The 13257-nt window shown below is 36.1% G+C and overlaps 1 protein-coding gene across 2 annotated transcripts in view; it reads right to left on the reverse strand.

The window, feature by feature from the left end:
* Positions 1-13257, reverse strand: part of PKN2 (protein kinase N2) — a 131201-nt gene that overhangs the window by 28071 nt on the left and 89873 nt on the right. The gene's annotated exons all lie outside the window — the stretch shown is intronic.

Consider the following 13257-nt stretch of genomic DNA (forward strand, 5'->3'; position numbering starts at 1 on the left):
GGGGATCAAGCCATAAACTGACCTCTACATATACGTTATAATCTACATATATTTTAATTAGAAAGCACCAGACTTCTCCATTACTTTGTTTCTCAGGATTTTGCAGACCATTCACAAGAAGAGCTAAACATTTCCCCCCTCCCTAGTCTCAAGAAAGTAATAAATTATTTCTTTCCTGTAAGAACTTTCAATTTATTAACTTATGCCTATTACATAAACTTCTGGTATAAATAGTAACAAACATTTTCACTTTAAATTATACAATGAGTTGATGCAAATGAAGACAAAAAACTTATAAAAAACAGAACATAAAATTAAAAAAAAGTAAAAACACAATGCGCCAGAAGGTCTCATAACTAATCAGAAAAAGGTATCTATGGCAGTATGTGAACCCAGGGTCACCTCCTCTTTCTCTATGAAATATAATTACTATGAGAGAGAATGCTTGTCATGAAAGAAGAAGTGTAATTCTTTTAAGATCAGGTAAATGGCATCTACTCAAGTTAAAAGTTTAAGTATTTTGGGAAATTATTCTGGGAAACAAACTAGGTGAATAACTGAACCAGAGACAGAACCATTACACTACATGGTTTCAGACTAGGAGAGGTGTACTTTCTCCTTTCTTATTCCCGGTGGCAGGGAGGAAGACCTGTGATAGATCAGGCTGATAGATGCAAGAGGTATAGATGCTGGTGATGGAATTAGTATTTGTTAAAAGTTCTTATACTTTCACACTGCTAACAGTTAACACATGGTTAAGATTATATCTTTCTCCGGATGAGAAGAGGTCCAATCACTACATCTGTATTTATTCCAGCCAATCTGATAACATACATTAACTCATTTCTCTTTCTGCTTTCACTTCGTTCTGTGTTTTAAACTGAAGTGTGTTAAAAAGATCTAAGCTTTGAGATGGAAGGCTAGCTTTCTTGGAATTCTACACTGAGGTTTTAGGTATAAAGCTCTTCACTTTTTGTGACTTTGCCTTGTTCCTTGTGAATATGACTATAATTTAAGGGGGGAGGATGACTGTGATCTAGAGCAGATTAAGATCTTTTATGTCAATACTTCTAACACTGTTTCATGGAACTCTAAACATACTTCAATCTCTAACATCCTGTGTGTATTTGGATAGGTAAAGCAGGAACAGAGCACCTAATAAGGAGAATACCTTTTATATAAAGAGAGCTCACTAATGTTTACTGAATTTAAACTCTTAGTGTGACTGCTTATTTGCTGGCAATTTTCCAAATGAAGTAGGCCAGTTCTAGAAAGCAAGGACATCTTTCTAGGTAATGTCAAACTCTAAGAGCAACAAAATTCTAGATGGAGTCAAATCATCACCAAAAGAGCAGAGCAGTATGATCTGAGCTACTCCTGGGCAGTTCTGGCAAACTTTCCCGACCTGTGCTTCATTTGGTCTTATTAAGAATTTGAACCTAGAATCAAAGAAATAACTCTGTTGTAGATCTAAGGCATCTGAATGATTTGTCTGAAGTCTATAAGGCCTGAAAGTAAACAGAAAAAGAGATGCTGAATCAGTGCTATAAGGAGGAGAGGAATGAAGGAAGAACAACTTAAAAAATGTGTTGCAATTAAAAAAAACCCAGCACACATCTAGAATAAAAGGTAGTGAAACATCAAGAAGGCTGAAGTTCCCAAACTGGGAGGAACTCTTGGGGCAATGGAGGATATTTTAACTTTACAAAAGAAACAGAGTGACACCTATGGGACACCATAAGAAATACTAGCTCATGGTAAGTTCAGTTTGAGCATCAGAAAGTACCGCAATCTTTCTGATGACATCTTATCTTTGCTAAACTAGATTTCAAAAACTGATTTTTCTACATGAAAAATAAATGTGTAAGAGGCAATAGGGATACTGTATTCATTCTAATTCCACGCTTTGAGAAATTATATAGTATACAACAGGCAGACTCCATTAGTAAATAACTGGTTACATAAAAATGAAATAAAATTATTTTTTCCTCCCAGATGTTTCACTCAAAAGTACTAGTTTCTTAAAACATAAATACTAAATATTTTCTTTAAAAGATTTTATTTATTTATTTGACAGAGAGAGATCACAAGTAACCAGAGAGGCAGGCAGAGAGAGTGGGGGAAGCAGGCTACCTGCTGAGCAGAGAGCCCCATACAGGACTCGATCCCAGGACCCTGAGATCATGACCTGAGCGGAAGGCAGCGGCTTAACCCACTGAGCCACCCAGGCACCCCAATTCTAAATATTTTTTAAAGTAACTACTTTTTAAATGAAATTGTATACATTAAAGTGTTTATCAAGGGACACCTGGATGGCTCAGTCATTAAGTGTCTGCCTTCAGCTCAGGTTGTGATCCCAGAGTCCTGGGATGGAGCCCTGCACCCGGCTCCCTGCTCACCTGGAAATCTTCTCCCTCTCCCACTCCCCCTGCTGTGCTCCCTCCTCTGCTGTCTCTCTCTCTAGTCAAATAAATAAAAAGTCATAAAAAAAGGTGTATATCAAGATATTTTGTATGTATACACTGAAGATTCTTCCCATCTAGTTAATTAACACATCCATCATTCCACATATTTTATATTTGAGAACATTTAAGTTCTACTCTCAGTAAATTTCATTTACATTAGCTAACTGAATTTAAATGAAAAAAATTTCATTTACACAGTTTTATTTTAACTATAGTTACCATGTTATACACTGGATGCTCAGACCTTATTCATTTTATAATTAAAATTTGCACTTTTTTTTTCTTTTTACCAACCTCTCTATATTTTCCCCACCCCCTAGTTCCTGGCATCTACTTCTCTACCTCATTTCCGGATGTTTGGCTTTTTATTTTTTTATTTTTTTTCAAGATTCCACATATAAACGATACCATGCAGCATTTGTCTTTGGCTTATTTCACTTAGTATAATGTCCTCAAGGTCATCCATGTCGTTGCAAATAGCAGGATTTCCTCTTTCTCATGGTTGACTAATGTTCCATACAGATCTCACGTCTCATCTTCTTTACCCATTCATCCATTGACAGACACATTGTTTCTGTAACTTGGCCATTGTGAATAATGCTGCAATGAACATGGAAGTGCAGACAGCTCTTCGATATCGTTTTCATTTCTTTTGAATATATACTCAGGAATGGGACTAACAAATCATATAGTAGTTCTATTTTTAACTTTTCGAGGAACCTTCATACTATTTTTCATAGTGGCTGTACCAATTTACATTCCCATCAACAGTGCACAAAGGTTTCTTTTTCTCCACATCCTTGTCTACACTTGTTATTTCTTGTCTTCTTGATGACAGCTATTCTAACAGGTATGAGGTTGTATCTCATTATGGTTTTGACTGGCCACCTCCTTGATGGTTAGTGATGTTGAGCACCTTTACATGTTACCTGTTGACTATGTGAATGTCTTCTTCATAAAAATGTCTATTCAGTTTCTGTCCATTTTTTAATCAGTTTTTTTTTTGCTATCGAGGTTTAGGACATTTTTATATATTTTGAATGTTAACCCCTTATCTGATCTATGATTCACAAATACTTTCTCCCATTCTATAGGATGCTTTCTCATTTTGTTCATGTTTCCTTCTCTGTACAGAAGCTTTTTAGTAAGTACTTCCTAATAAATGAAATTGTTGGATATTTCTTTTGGCCTGGACACACATTGTTAAAAAAATAAAAAATAAAAAAAACCTAGAACACTGAGGATGCTGTGAATCAAGAAAAGTCAGGGAACCTCTAAGACAAGAAAATGAAAGTTAGGAAGCACTGCTGAAAAGAAAAAAAAAGGGGGGGGGGACAAAAAGCAAAACATGGAAAATTCAAGAGCCAAGGAAAGGTAAGACTTTGTAAACATACAACATGGCACATATCGCATTAATTGGTCTTCCATTAAATGGCCTTCCGTGGGCTTCTGAAGACAGCACAGGCTTGGGAAACACCAGTTAGGGTCCCAGCAGCAAAGAAATTGCACACTCAAAAAGTCTAAATTTTATTTATTTTTAAAAAGGCTTTATTTATTTGACAGAGAGACAGAGAGCATGAGCAGGGGGAGGAGCAGAGCGAGAGGGAGAAGCAGACTCCCCACTGAGCAGGGAGCCCAATGTGGGGCTTGATCCCAGGACACTGAGATCATGACCTGAGCCAAAGGCAGATGCTTAACTGAATGAGCCACCCAGGCACCCCAAAGAGCCTGAATTTTAAAAATTGGCTATTTGTTGGTTAAGGAACCAACAAGTATGGGAAGCAACTGACATCTAGCAATAGCAGAAATCTGTTACCACCCCTAGCCTCAATGGGCAAGAGGCACTAGTTGCCAGAATCCAGTGAGAACTAACTGAACCTTGGAAAAGGGACTGTCCAACAGGAGCTATAGCCATAGTTGAACCAATGCTGTGAAAATAGGCAAGGAGGGAAACAAACACCTTGAGTTCCCTCTCCTCCTGCTTCCTAATAATGTCTCCCATTGTAAGTCAGAGCCTAGTGGTTCAAGTTCACTGCTATCAGCCTCCAGGGGCAAAGCACAGGATAGAGAATGGGGCCAATGAAATCCACTAAGGGCAAACAGAAAACAACTACATCAGGAAACAGTCATATCTCTTTTGAGTTCAGGAGTCCATTAAGGGTGATCTTCCAGATCGACCAAATGTGACAAAAAGAGGGAAACCTTAGATCTTTGGGGAGGATGGGAAATACAAAGAGGAGAGTTTGAGACTGAGACAATGGAGAATATGAGATTATGATATTTGCTTGAAAAGTCTGCCTCCTATAGATGTGGGTGACTCTGCTCTCTTCACAAGGAAAGAGAAAAGTAAACAATTATGATACAAACTAGTGCTTTAACAGTTTTATATAGATACAGCTTATTAGATACTGCTTTATATAGATATTGCTATCTATATCAATTCATATTGTATAAAAAGGTCCAAAGAGCTCCCTATTATCCCAAACCCATTATAAACTTTCCTGCCTCTGTCTTTACACACATGGTTTCTATGTCTAGTCCTGTATCTTATTCCTTAGCCAAAACCTATACTGTCATATGAGATTTCAAACTGCTCTTTCCTTTGTACCAGTTCAAATTCGCTTTTCACTAAGACCAAATTAAACATCCATCTCCCTCACAAGGGTGTTCTTGAATAATTCCAGTCCATTATGTCTTTTTCTTGAATTTTTAGATGTGTATAACTTTTTATTTATCTTTCTAGGGACTTGTGTTCTCAAACCTGAGGATTCATGTTTATCATCATTTCTGGAAAATCCTAGGTTATTATTGCTTCAGACATGACCACTGTCCCATTTTCTGCACTCCCTCATTCTGGAACTCCACTTAGTGTGTATTAGTCATTTTCATCCTATTCTTTGTATCTCTCAGCCTCTCTTCTTTTCATGTTTTTCATTTCTTTGTCTCTTTGTGTTGCCCTAGGGCAACTACTAAGTCCCCTGTTATTTAACCCATCCACTTAGTTTTCAATTGCAAATGTTGTAGTTCTGATTTTTGTTGTTTGTTAAGTTTGATTTCATTCTGCTTCCCACCCAGTTATTTAATCCATCCACTTAGTTTTCAATTGCAAATGTTGTAGTTCTGATTTTTGTTAAGTTTGTTAAGTTTGATTTCATCCTGCTTCCCACCCAGCTTCAACAATTTACCAATGGCAATCATGTTTCATTGCCACCATTCCCCCAATTATTTCTGACACCCATTTCAGATGTCTAGTATTTCATTTTGTTCTTTAAGAACATTGCCTAGTCTTTTTGACACTCACTCTTTGCTCATGTTCTCAAATTCCTCTATTATTTTTAAAAATAATTTAAACATTCATATTATACTCTACAATGAATAAGCCCATTATCTACTGCTGCCTATTGATGGTGGTTGTATCCTTATGTATTTTAAAATTTTTGATGCATGCTCATGTTGGGTAGAATTTTCCCCTAAGTTTCTGAAACACAATTAAATAGCTCTTTATTTTGTCTCAAACTGCTTTTTCTAAACCTACCAGACCACAGGGTACTTTATGGAAAGAGCATTTCTTGCTGTTTTGTATTTCTCACAGCACTAAATGTAGGCCTTTGCATGATACTTTAAAGGTCACAGAAGTAGAAAAAAACTAAATGCCAATACGGTGCTATAGGACAATAACAGGTAAGACACAGGGAAACAAGTCAGACTCAGTTGTGTGGGGGAACATGGGAGTAGGTAAAAAGAAGATATTTTCAATTGTATATGACCCTCATCCTCAGATTTTAATGTGTGTCATTCTGGAAATCTATTTGGATGAATCTGTACGAACAAGAATGTGTCACCTGGGTATGTTGACGTATGAGGGAAAAAGAGGAAATTGAAACAACCTGCTTTTTAAAGATATTTTACATAAATTATTTTCATTCATCCTGTTAATACTCAATGAATACCCATCTTAAGTACTGTGACAGAGATACAAAGAGAAGAAATGTATGGTCCTGTTCTTAAACAGTTCAGTTTTGTTAGGGAGATGGAAATGTAAATAAATAATGGCAACAGAGAGGCATATACAATAGGCACAATGATACAAAAGGGAGAACTGACCAATTTTTCCAAAGGGAAAGGTAGTAGGAAAATCAGAAAAGGTTAAGAATTGCTCAATTGGGTTTTCAGATATAAATTACAAAATTAAAGGAGGAGAGAACACAGTAGTCACAGGGGAAAGAATGTACAAAGTTAAGCATGCATAAAGTATATCGTAGGGATAGGAAATAGTTTCATCTAGTTAAAGCCTAGAATATTAAGAAGGGAAACTTTGGGAAATAAAGATTAGAAGATGGGCAGAGACAGGTCATGTAGGGCTTCGTATGATTTGCAAAGTATTTGGTCTTTAACTTGTAAATTATATGCTGCCACTAAAGGATTTAAAATATAGAGGAGTAGAGGTCAGATCAGATCAGGCAATATAGTAATTAAAAACAAGGCCTCTAGAATCAAGGCTGCCTGGTACTGCATAATCAATTAATTTCTGTAGAACAACAAATAGGTTGAAATCTTAGCTTGATACCACTTACTAGTTTTGTGACCTTGGGCAAGTTACTTACTTACCTTTTTTGAGCCTCAGTTTGCTCATCTGTAAAATATATATAATAATGGTATCAAACACTAGGGTGGTATGAAAATTAAGAGTTAAGACAAGCTCAGGACATAGTACTCAGTAAATGTCAGCTTTTATCATTACTATTGTGATATGTGATTAATAAAATCTATATTGGAAACAAAGAGACAAGTTAGCCCACTATTAAAAAGAACATACTGGTGTCAGGTAAGACTTGGCTTTAGTGTCAGATGCTTGTGGTGATTCCCAGAATCACTGCTTTATAGCTGTGAGGGCAAGAGAAGTTATTTAACTTTTGGAACTTCAAGTAATCCCCAAAACAGTGAAAATAATTATACATGCAAGATTGTTGGGAGGATTAAATGACACTATATGTAATGTGTGTTATTCAGGACCTATTACAGCACAAGTTTCAGTGCAATGTATAATGAATGACAGAGGAAAAACAGATTGTGATCACAAATTACTACTTCAAGGATCTTGACTATGAAAGAGAGGCCTATCACCAGAGCTATGAAGAAGCAAAACAATTTTTTTTTTTTTTAATGGGAGGAATCAGAGGTGGGAAGAAAAGAGGAGATAAAAAAATATATAGGTGATAGCTGGGGTAACTGATGGAAAAGGGTTTAGGAGATGAGAGAGAATGGAAACTGGAGCACAAACTGAATTCTTATAGGCTCTCACAGGACAGAGAGAGACCTCTTTCTCTAAAATCAATGAAGAAGACACAGAAATATTTGCAGGTGATGGAGGAATCTGAGGGAAGCTGCATCCTAATGATCTTAATCTTATCTATAAAACAGAAGCAAAGGAGTCTGAGAGGGAATAGAATTTGAAGAGATAGGTGGAAGAAAAGCTTTTGGTAATGGGATTAAGATCTGAAATGCAGGATAACTTTTACAAGCCCAGCTGAGGTGAGAAACTAAAACTTATAGTAATTGGTATGATTAATATTTCAGCAGTATTCAGTAAATTAGAGCAGAAAAGACAGATGGTAGAAATGATTGGCTGTTGGGAGTTTCCATAACAGGTGTTGATATAAAGACAATGTTGAAGAATTTTTTATGTGGAACCATGTCAATAAGGACATGGTTCGGGGTAACACTAGTTTAAGGGTACAGGGAAAGGAAAATGTAATTTGGAAGGGACTGATGGCCCTTCTTCAGTCCTTTCCTAAAGAATCAAGTAAATGGAAATAGTTGATCAAATATCAAGTTCTGAGGTAATAAAGAAGAGAGCCAGATGAATAACAATAATAACATGAGCTGTCACTTACTATATAACCATTAATCTTGGTGCTTTATGTAACTATCTCTTTTAGATAAGTAAAAGATTTGTTAAGTCTGGCATATCAAATTTAAGATTTTAGAACCATTCATTGCTAAAATGACAAGGAATAAAGGTATACTGTGGCTGAGATGCTCAAAGAACTTTGAAATAATACAATGTTAAGTAGGTTATTTACATATATAGTTTTGTTCTTTTTTCCCTTTAATCTCCCATAATGATGCTGAAGTGAAGAACCAAAGTCCTTAAAGAATACTGGAGACTGGTCATCAAGAGATGATAGGGATAGGGGAAAAAAAAGGTAGATGATTATATACACAGTTCATTGTCTCCGGATTCATAGCCTCAGAGAATATAATGTGTCATTTGATAGAATCTGGAAGCAGCAGAAAGGTAAGAAGGGTAAATATTTTCGTAGTTTCATTTCTTCTTCTTCTTCTTCTTTTTTTTTTTTAAATTAAGTAGGCTCTACACCCAACATGGGGCTTGAACTCATGACCCTGAGATTAAGAGATACATGCACTACTGACTGAGCCATTCAGGGCCCCTGCAGTTTCATGTTAAGTTAAAAAATAGCATCTCAGATTGAATAGTATGGTCAGAGTCAGACAGCTCATACACAGAAGAAATTAAAATGTCTTTGTATTCCTATTCTATGGCTTGTTCCCCTAGGACTGAGGGAATTCAGGGAAAATAAGGTTATTACATAGCTACTAATGTGTTTACAGTAAACATTAAAAAGGACCAAATTTTTAAAGAAAATATAAAAAGGGTAACCTGACAAGAATAGAAAGAACACAGCATTGATATTTAGGAACTTCATTAAGAATCCTGGATTACTGGGGTGACTTGCTGGCTCAGCTGGTGGAGTGACTCTTGATCTTGGGCTTGTGAGTCTGAGTCCCACACTTGGCATAGATATTACTTGATTAAAAAAAAATTAAAAAATAAAAGAATCCTGGATTACTTATGAAAAGTGGAAACACACCCATAAATACAGAGAACAAACGGATGTTGCCAGAGGGATGGGGGTGGACTGAGGGGATGGGCAAAATGGGTGTCGGAGTAGCAGATACAGGCTTACAGTTACGGAATAAGTCACAGGGAAAAAGGATAAAAGCATAAGGAATATAATCAATGGTATTACAACAGCTTTGCGTAGTGGCAAAGTAGCTACACTTGTGGTGAGCAGAACAATAACATACAGATTTGCTGAATCACTACATTGTACACTTGAAAATAATATAATACTGTGTCAACTATACTACAGTAAAAATTAAAAAAAAAAAGAATTCTTGATTATACATTAGGCTAGTTACTTACAATCCTTAGGCCATAATTTCCTTATTAATTTGTGAAGTGAGGGCGCTACATTAAATTACATCAGCAATTTTCAAAGCTTGTTTTTCCTTTTTTAAAAAAGATTTATTTATTTATATCACAGGCAGAGATCACAAGTAGGCAGAGGCAGGGAGAGGGAGAAGGGAGGAAGCAGGCTCCCTGATGAGTAGAGAGCCTGATGCAGGGCTCAATCTCAGGACTCTGAGATCATGACCTGAGCAGAAGGCAGAGGCTTAACCCACTGAGCCACCCAGGTGCCCCAAAGCTTGTTTTTCTTAAGTGGCAAATTCCAAATATCTTACCCAGAATATCAAAACAAACAAAAAGTCTCTGTGTTCTCTCCTAAGACAATTCTACAGAGCCCTGACCTACCAGGAACATAATTTGGGCTTTCTTAAATTATTCTAGGTCTAGATTACTTCCAGAGTATCTCCTAACTCCAAAAAGTCCTATGAATCTTTATATCTTGAAAAGGATAGAAACAGTATAAATAACTAAGTTCCAGAATCCCGTACAAAAGAAACTTGACATTTGAGGCAAAATGCTAGGCATGAACACGTCAGACAGTTTAAAATAACATTCTCTATAAATACTTCAATAAACATTTTCCATAAATAAATATTCTATAAATATAAGGGATAAAGTAAAAGGGTAAAAGGTACATGAAAAAGTGAAATGTAATATGTAAACACAAGTGGTTATCACAATAAGGAATGTAGTCTCTGCCAAAGAGAAGTTTCTAATCAAATTAGGGACAAGGAACATGCCTACCAGGAACCTAGAAAAGTATAGCTGGCCTCAGGGATGCCAGTCATCCTTACTTACTTACTTAGTCATGCACTGTTTACTGTTTACTTACATCCTTACTTAGTCATGCACTGTTTTCAAACTCTGAAAGGGAGGACTACTCCAAAGTGGGAAGACTATCTGAAGTCATGGAAAAAAAAACAATTTTAGGTGAAGATCACCACTACAAGTAAATCAACAGTTATCAGTCTTTGTAGTTTTCTAAGCTTGTAGTCTAGGTAATTTTAAATTATTTTCTCTCTTTCAGATTTCAGTATCTTCTGTTAATTCTTCCTCTATGTAACTGTTATCTATCTCACTCAAACTACCATAGAGGAAAGAATATTCATTTTGAACAACACTGAGGTCTAGTACCAACTCTGACATTTATTAATATTTAACTCCTCTGGGGCTCAGCTTAACTCTAAGATGGTGATAACTTACTTTTGAGTTCTTTCTTATTGCATTTTATATGTATGTATGTATTACTTTTAAGTTCTATTTTAAATATAAAACTTCGTAAGACAATAACCTGGCTACAAGAGAAAGCTTTTAACCAGCTGTCTTCCCTCTAACAATAATTCTGAGTTTCATTTTTTGTTTAAGATCTATTTATTTATTTGAGAGAGAGAAAGAGAGCACATGCACACCCATAAGTGAGGAGGAGGGGCGGGAGAGAGGGAATCTCGAGCAGGCAGCCCACTGAGGGTGAAGCCTGATGGTATGTGGGGCTCCATCCCACAAGCCTGAGATCATGACCTGAACTGAAATCAGGAGTTGGATGCTTAACCAACTGAACCACCTAGGTGTTCCTCTTTGAGTTTCATTTTGATCATACCACTCATCAAAACTCCTGTAATTACTTTAAACAGGCTCTGAAGTGAAAGAAAATGACTTTCAACCAATTAATTCCCCATAACCTATCATACTCTTCTATTATACTTAAATTCATAGCCACCCACAAATCAAAGCCTAGGGCTAAAGAAAGAATTAATGCCACTGGCTAAAATGTGCCAGGCAATGAAAGGGATTTTCTACCTCAGTTTTTCTAACAGTCCTGAAAAGATTACAGTTGACCCCTGAAGAATGCAAAGGTTAAGGGTACAACCTGAGTATGACTTCTGACTCCCCAATACTTTACTAATAATCTACTGTTGACTGGAAACCTTACTGATATCACAAATAGTCAACTTATATATATTTTGCATGTTACATGTATTATATACTATATCCTTACAATAAAGCTAAAGAAAACCAAGTATTAAGAAAATCTTAAGAGAAAATACATCTCTAGTACTTTTTTTTTTTAAAGGTTTTATTTATTTATTTGACAGAAATCATAAGTAGGCAGAGAGACAGGAGAGAGAGAGGGGGAAGCAGGCTCCCTGCTGAGCAGAGAGCCCGATGCGGGACTCGATCCCAGGACCCTGAGATCATGACCTGAGCCGAAGGCAGCGGCTTAACCCACTGAGCCACCCAGGCGCCCTCATCTCTAGGACTTTATTGTACAACATCCATGTATTAAGTGGACCTGCACACTTCAAACCTGTGTTGTTCAAGGGTTGACCATATATTTTAACCCCATTTTAGAGATGGTGAAACAAATGCCCAGTTGTAAGGTTATGTAACTTGTCTATTTTCAAAAGCTAGTAAGTACTAGATGGACAATGAGCCCAATTTGCCTGGTCTCAAAGCCAATGTTATAGCAAATCTGATACTTTAAAAATGAATGGGAACTGAAAGAAACATTTAATGGTCATAAATATCTCTATGTGTTCACACAGTTTAGAAAGAAGCCACAAATATAACAAGACATGAAAACTGTATCTGTGTATATTAACAACCCCAACTATTATTTCCCTCTCTAGTGGGCTTGACTGAATTATATTGGTTCAACTATTTAAACAGCTAGTTTATAGCACATAACAATGCTGGTTCTTCTACCCTGAAGAGAAAATATCAGAGTTGCAAAAAAATCTTGTAAGTTTAACTTTTTCTCATACAAGAATTCCTTTAAAATCTCTTTCACAAGTTGCTCATTCAACATTATTGAGAGAGAACTTACTATTTTCTATAGTAGCTCATTTCATTTTTTAACAATTACCCTTTGTACTGAAATAAAATCTGCCATCCATTGACTTTTGCTTTGTCTTCCACAGCCACAAAGTATACAGTCAATCCAAAGATGGAACATGTACAACAGCTTGCTACTTGCCACTTCTCCAAGAATGTGGCAAACATTGCTACTTGATCAGTATAATCTCTGAAAACCAAGACCCATCCAGTAAACCTTAACGGTGACCTCCAGGAAGTCACTACTAATCAATTAGAATAAATACACACAAATTAAAATCTCATTGCTATCCCTACCCTAACTTTTTCCTCATATGTTCCTCCTTTAACTTGAAAGACAGTTATAAAATCTTTGCTAAATTTCTTCTTTAATAGACTTTTTGAAAAGTCCATTTTTCAATTGTTTGAGATGTAATAGGATTTTCATCATCTCAAAATTACTGCAATTATTCACTGGATAAGCTTTTATAATGTTTATCTAAGGTATGATTTGATTCAACTCAAAGTTTTTGACTTCTCTTTGGCAGGCAAACCTTTCTTGGGATACTGCTTAAGATTTGGTTGTTAGACCCTTGTTTCCTTTACAAACTCCTTCCCACTATGTGTCAGTAAGTCTTTTATCAGTTTCTATAGTACATGGTACTTACTTCTATCAGATCATTTACTACAGATAAATCAAATGATGTC

This window comes from Martes martes, assembly GCF_963455335.1.
Source record: "Martes martes genome assembly, chromosome: 4".
Lineage (NCBI taxonomy): Eukaryota > Metazoa > Chordata > Mammalia > Carnivora > Mustelidae > Martes > Martes martes.